The sequence below is a fragment of the Piliocolobus tephrosceles genome, chromosome 5 (genome assembly GCF_002776525.5).
Source record: "Piliocolobus tephrosceles isolate RC106 chromosome 5, ASM277652v3, whole genome shotgun sequence".
Classification (NCBI taxonomy): Eukaryota; Metazoa; Chordata; class Mammalia; order Primates; family Cercopithecidae; genus Piliocolobus; species Piliocolobus tephrosceles.
In genome coordinates this window covers 163,306,035-163,311,721 of record NC_045438.1, presented here as the reverse complement: position 1 = coordinate 163,311,721, position 5,687 = coordinate 163,306,035, and the positions used below count along the sequence as shown (strand labels likewise).

The 5,687-nt window shown below is 43.4% G+C and overlaps 1 pseudogene; it reads right to left on the bottom strand.

Annotated features, from left to right (window-relative positions):
• Positions 1 to 2,689: 2,689 nt before the first annotated feature.
• On the bottom strand, positions 2,690 to 3,886 carry LOC111548622 (annotated as a pseudogene).
• Positions 3,887 to 5,687: the final 1,801 nt, after the last annotated feature.

Genomic DNA, 5,687 nt, shown 5'->3' with positions numbered 1-5,687 from the left:
AGCCTTTCCTGACCCCCATCCTACCCGGCCCCTCCAGCGGGCCTATCCTCCTGGTCTCCTTCCCTTGCTTTGGTTTTTTTCACAGCAGTTGTCGCCATGGGTTGCTACTTACACCCTGGTGTGGCTGCTTATTCTGGTACAATCTGAACCCCACTGGAGGAAGCTCTCGACCCTGGAACCCAGGCTTGTTCACCTCTGTCTCCCCAGCACTGAGCTTGGCCTGGAGTGATGCTTGTTCAGTGAGCGAGAGGCACTGCTCCTGGTGTGTGTGGCTTCCTCCCCCGACAGATCACATGTGGCTGCCACCGTGGGCCACAGTGGGGAAGCCATCTCCCGCGACCAAACTCAGCCTTCATCACTGCCCAGCCTGGTGCCACCCAGCGCCTCTCCGGGCTGCCCCCCTTCCCCAGACCCTGGACGGTCCTGTTCATCTCTCGGCTCACCCCCGCATGTTAGGAACCTGACCCAGAAAGTGGGCATGCGCTGGTCCCAGGAACTGTCTGGGCACACTAGGCCTCTGGGCGAAGGACTTGACTTGCCAGGCCAGGGGCAGTGGCTCCAGTGGGAGCTGCCTCTCTTGTGGCCTAGAGCCATGCAGTGAGGTTCACGGCTGAGTTCTTCCAGATCTGTTGGCTCCCCAGAGCCTCTCAGCACATCATGGGAGCCCATTCTCAACTTGTGTTTGGCTTTTTGGGGCCTGTTTCTAACAATACATGCTTGTAAGGGACCCAGGTTTTGGAATGTTCTTTATTCCAAAGTCAAGGTTTTTGAAATTTTATCCCATCTGCTGGCTGAAAAAAAAAAAAAAAATGGTGGGGGCAGAAATAAGGGTGACAAATGAATCAGCCTTCCCACCTTGCTCAGAAAAGTTGCTATTCCAGCAAGCCCCGAATGGCCAATTAGATGTGATATCTATGTTTGTCTATTTGTCTTTAGTCATCTTATAATTTTATTTTATTTTAAAAATAATTGATATGTTTTATTTTTAGAGCAGTTTTAGGTTGACAGAAAAACTGAGTGGAAGGTTCAGCTTTCCCATACACTCCTCGGCAACCCAAGCTCACTGTTTGCTCTGTTAACAATGAACATGAATGTAATGTATTTGTTACAGCTGATGAGACATTGATACATTCTTTTGTGTCATATATTTTTTGATTTAATTAACTTTTTGCTTAAAAATTTTTTTTATAGAGACGAGGGTCTCACTATATTGGTCAGACTGGTCTTGAACTCTTGGCCTCAAGGCAATCCTCTCGCCTCAGCCTCCCGAAGTGCTAGGACTACAGGGATGAACCATTGTGGCTAGCCTTATTATTATTTTTAGTTGAAACACAATTGTACATATTTATGCAGTACAGTGTGATATTTCAATTCATGTATACAATGTGTAGTGATCAAATCAGGATAATTAAGCTATCCATCACCTAAAACATTCATAGTTTCTTTGCGTTGGGAACATTAAAACGTGTTCTTCTAGCTGGATACATTATTTTAAACTAAAGTCCATAGTTTACATTAAGGCTTAGTCTTGGTGTTGCACATTCTACAGGTTTTTTTGTTTTTTTGGATGGAGTCTCTCTCTGTCGCCGAGGCTGGAGTGCAGTAGCACAAACTCAGCTCACTGCAGGCTCTGCCTCCTGGGTTCACGCCATTCTCCTGCCTCAGCCTCCCGAGCAGCTGGGACTATAGGCGCCCGCCACCAAGCCCGGCTAATTTTTTTGTATTTTTAGTAGAGACGGGGTTTCACCGAGTTAGCCAGGATGGTCTCGATCTCCTGACCTCATAATCTGCCCGCTTTGGACTCCCAAAGTGCTGAGATTACAGGTGTGAGCCATCGTGCCTCGCCCATTCTACGGGTTTTAATAATGTTATGTATCCACCATTACAGTGTCATGCAGAATAGTTTCACTGCCCTAAAACCTCTGAGGTCTGCCTACTCATCACTCTCTCCCCTAAACCATGGCAACCACTGCTCTTCCTATCTCCAAGTTTTGCCTTTTCCAGAATATCATAGTTAGAATCATACAGTATATAGTCTTTTCAAGCTTCTTTCACTTAGTCATATGCACTTCAGTTTTCTCTCTTTTTGTGGCTTGACAGTGTGTTCCTCTTTACTGCTGAATAATATTCCATTGTCTAGATGTACTACAGTTTATTTATGCATTCACCTACTGAAGGACATCTTCGTTGCTTCCAAGCTTTGGCTTTAAATTTATTTATTTTTATTTAAAATATTTTAATTTCTAAAAAAGTTTAAATCATATTAAAATTTAAACAATTTCATTGTACAGTGCTTGACAACACGTTTCAACCAACTGAAATGCAAAACAAATCAGTAAATCAGTTTTGTTTACTTTCTAAGCTTAATAATAAACAGACTCTTGCTCCTCAAGAAGATGCAAATATCAGCAACAGTGAAAGTGAAATATTTAAAGAGGAATCTGAAACAAAACGAATTCAATCTGATCAAATCCACAATTAATTGAAGTTTTCATTTTATTCAATTGTGAATAAAATAGCAGCCACTATTTCGTCCAATATGCCAATGATATCAACTAAATGATCTACCTGGCATGTGCAAAACAAGAACAGTTATCTTCTGCTGAAAGGATGTGAGCTTTCAAATTTGGTTTTCATGTCATAGTTTCCAAATAAATAAACTGCTCCACCAAAAACGACAGTCCAGGTGCTACATATCTTCCAGGGTTTCATCATACAGCCATTTATAGCCACAATCTTTGGAACACTCTATAGTTTAAAAAAGGTTTTTGAAGTCTTGAGGGTACACATTAGTTATCTTCTCTTCTTCCTTTTTTCTTTGCATCAATATATCCATTGCATCAAGTGGAGTCAGTGAACGTAAGTGGTCTATTAGATTGGCACTGCGCCTCACAAAACAGTGCTTTAACATGTGAAAAAAGATATTATAGTGAATAAGTGTTAAGTTCTTGGTAAATAAATTTCCACAAGGAGTCATTCGAATAAGATACAGATTGTGTTGTAATAGTTCTAATAATTCCCTATGCTTTGAGTTTTCCAGCCGCCCATTTCGGGTGTATACAATCAAATGATGACCAAGGCTCCGTGTGCAGAACCTTAATCTCACAAGCTGCTTGCCAGATAACACTTCATACATGATACAAGTCTGGATTTCGGGGATCTGCCGTTAGTTTCTGGAATTCTTTTTCACCAATAAAGATATTTCGTTCTATTCGTCCAAATTTATATATAGAAGTACAGGAATGCAAGTCATATGCAGGTTTCCAAAGTGCCCTTTCTTCACTTCTACTTGGGAACATTCCAGTTACTTTTAAAGGGATGCCTGCTGTCCAAGGAACCGCTTCTATTCCCAAATTCTGAAACAGCCCTTGAGAAGCCATAGCAGGTGGTTTTATTACTCCACCGCTTCTAGGATCTATTTTAAAGAAGTCACAGTGACTCACTTGTAGTTTTCCATCCGGATTTTTTCCTAAGGACTCCAAATGTGCAATAAAAGTTTTGTCACTTTCAAGGGCAACCACTTTGGCATCAACTTCGAGTAATGCCTGAGTCAGGATTCCAGGACCTGGATTGCACTGCAGCAATAGGTGTGGAGGTCTATTTTGTTTTCTCCATACGATTTGCACCCTTTGTCGCTGCCCACAGCCAATCTCCGATTGGTTACATAATGCTTAAAGTCTAAGCTGGACTTAGACATCTTCCTTGGCGTGTTCCTGAAATCCGGATGGGGCCACAGCTGCGGAGAGGAGTCAGACAGACCACGGCGGTTCCTCGTTGGCAAGTGCTTTCGCTTCCCCGCTCCAGACCCTCAAATGCAAAAGCGACCAGCGCCCCCCAAGGCAGAGAGCCTCAGCCTAGGAGGAAGCCCGGCCACTGGGATCCACATGTCCTTGTCTCTCAGGCCCTCTCCAAGGATTATCCAGGGTCGCTACTACAGTGAACCCCTAAATTTATTTTTAATTATATCATTGAAACATACATATGTGCACTTGGAGGAAAAAGTGAAGCGATACAGACAAAAGTATTATTTCTTTGCTACTACTCCACCTCTTCCAAGTTCACCACATCCCCCATGTGCATCTTTCTAGATCCTTCCTAAGCATTTATAGATATTTATGTACACAGAGTACGTTAATTGTCTATGGCTGTGTAACAGATTACCTCAAACTTAGTATGTCTTTAGCAACAGTAAATATTTACAGTTGTACAGCTTCTGAGGGTTAGGGAATTGGGGAATGTTTTATTAGGGTGGTTCTGGCTCAGTTTCTCATGAGGTTGCAATGAACCTGTCAGCCAGGGCTACAGCCATCAGAGTCTTAAATCTGCTTCCAAGGAGGTTAACTCACATGGCTGGCAAATTGATGCTGGTTGCTCTGAAGGGCTGCTTGAGTGTTCTCACAACATGGCGGTCAGCTTCCTCAAAGCAGGGGAGAGCTGGGGGAGTGCTCAGCTCTTTTGTGACTCAGCCTTGGAAGTTACACATTACCACTTGTGCAGCCTCCTGTTGGTGACATGGGCTATGGGAGAAGTGTGAACACCAGGAGGCAAGGCTTGGCGACTGTTTTATAAAGACTGACTACCATGTAGAGAAACTAATGGATTTTTTTGGTAGTTTTTGTGGCAAGCTTTACATTTGGGAAAAGGAAAAGTTACAAATCTTAATCGTTTTTAAGCTTTACTGATACACACAAAGCAAGCAGTATTAAAACAAATCCCATGCCAGTTTGTAGCAAACAATCTGTGTTGAGGAATTTTAGCCATCATAGTAGTGAAAAAATTATTACATATGTAGTGTGATGATTTAAACTTTGTGAGAACTGATGTGTTAAGGCTTGGATATGGGAAGATTGCAGGAATAAATTAACTTTCACATACTTAAAATCTCCTCATAAGAACACCCTACATTCATCACAGTGCTGAAGGTACTATGGAAAGCACATGCTTACGGAAAACAGGCTCTAAGTTTTATTTTTCCTTTAAAAAGGCAACCCTCTCGCCCCCACTCTGATTTATTTTAGGTTTGGGCTCATTCATTTGGACCTGGGTGGTTGGGTTTCTCCTTATTTACAAACAGGTGTTTGCCTTACAAGTCTGTTGTCTCTTCACCATCACACCGCATGAGGTCAAAGTAGAGGTCTGTTTGGAAATGCGACGTCAAACATCGTCCGCTGGGGAGCAGAGCAAAGGTAAACACGGTGAAAGGTCCTGCAGCAGCCAGCCAGCCAGACACAGTCAAGACTTGCCTGGGATATAAACGCCTCCTGCCAGCGCGCCAGCCCCTCACCCCACACGGAACCATGGGCCACTGTTTACTGTCCTGACTTCACAGTGCCATGACTGCTGATCACGGGTGAGTGCAAACATAAGAGTACAACAGTGTGACGGTCCAGAAGAAAACTCACATCAAAACACCTGTTGGTATCTTCTGACGTCCTAGGTTCAAATGTCCCATGACCTTGGGGCTTGGCTCTTCCATGCCGCAGCCCTTCCAAACAGCACACTCAGGGCCCACTGCACGCTGTCTCTGCTGCAGACCCTGTGCACATTACTTAATCCCATTGGAAAGGGGACACTGGAACGGAGAGAAAGTAGAGGAGGGGAGTCTGGGGAAAAAATTAGTCAATCTGTATGTATACATATGTAACAAACCTGCACATTGTGCACATGTACCCTAGAACTTAAAGTAT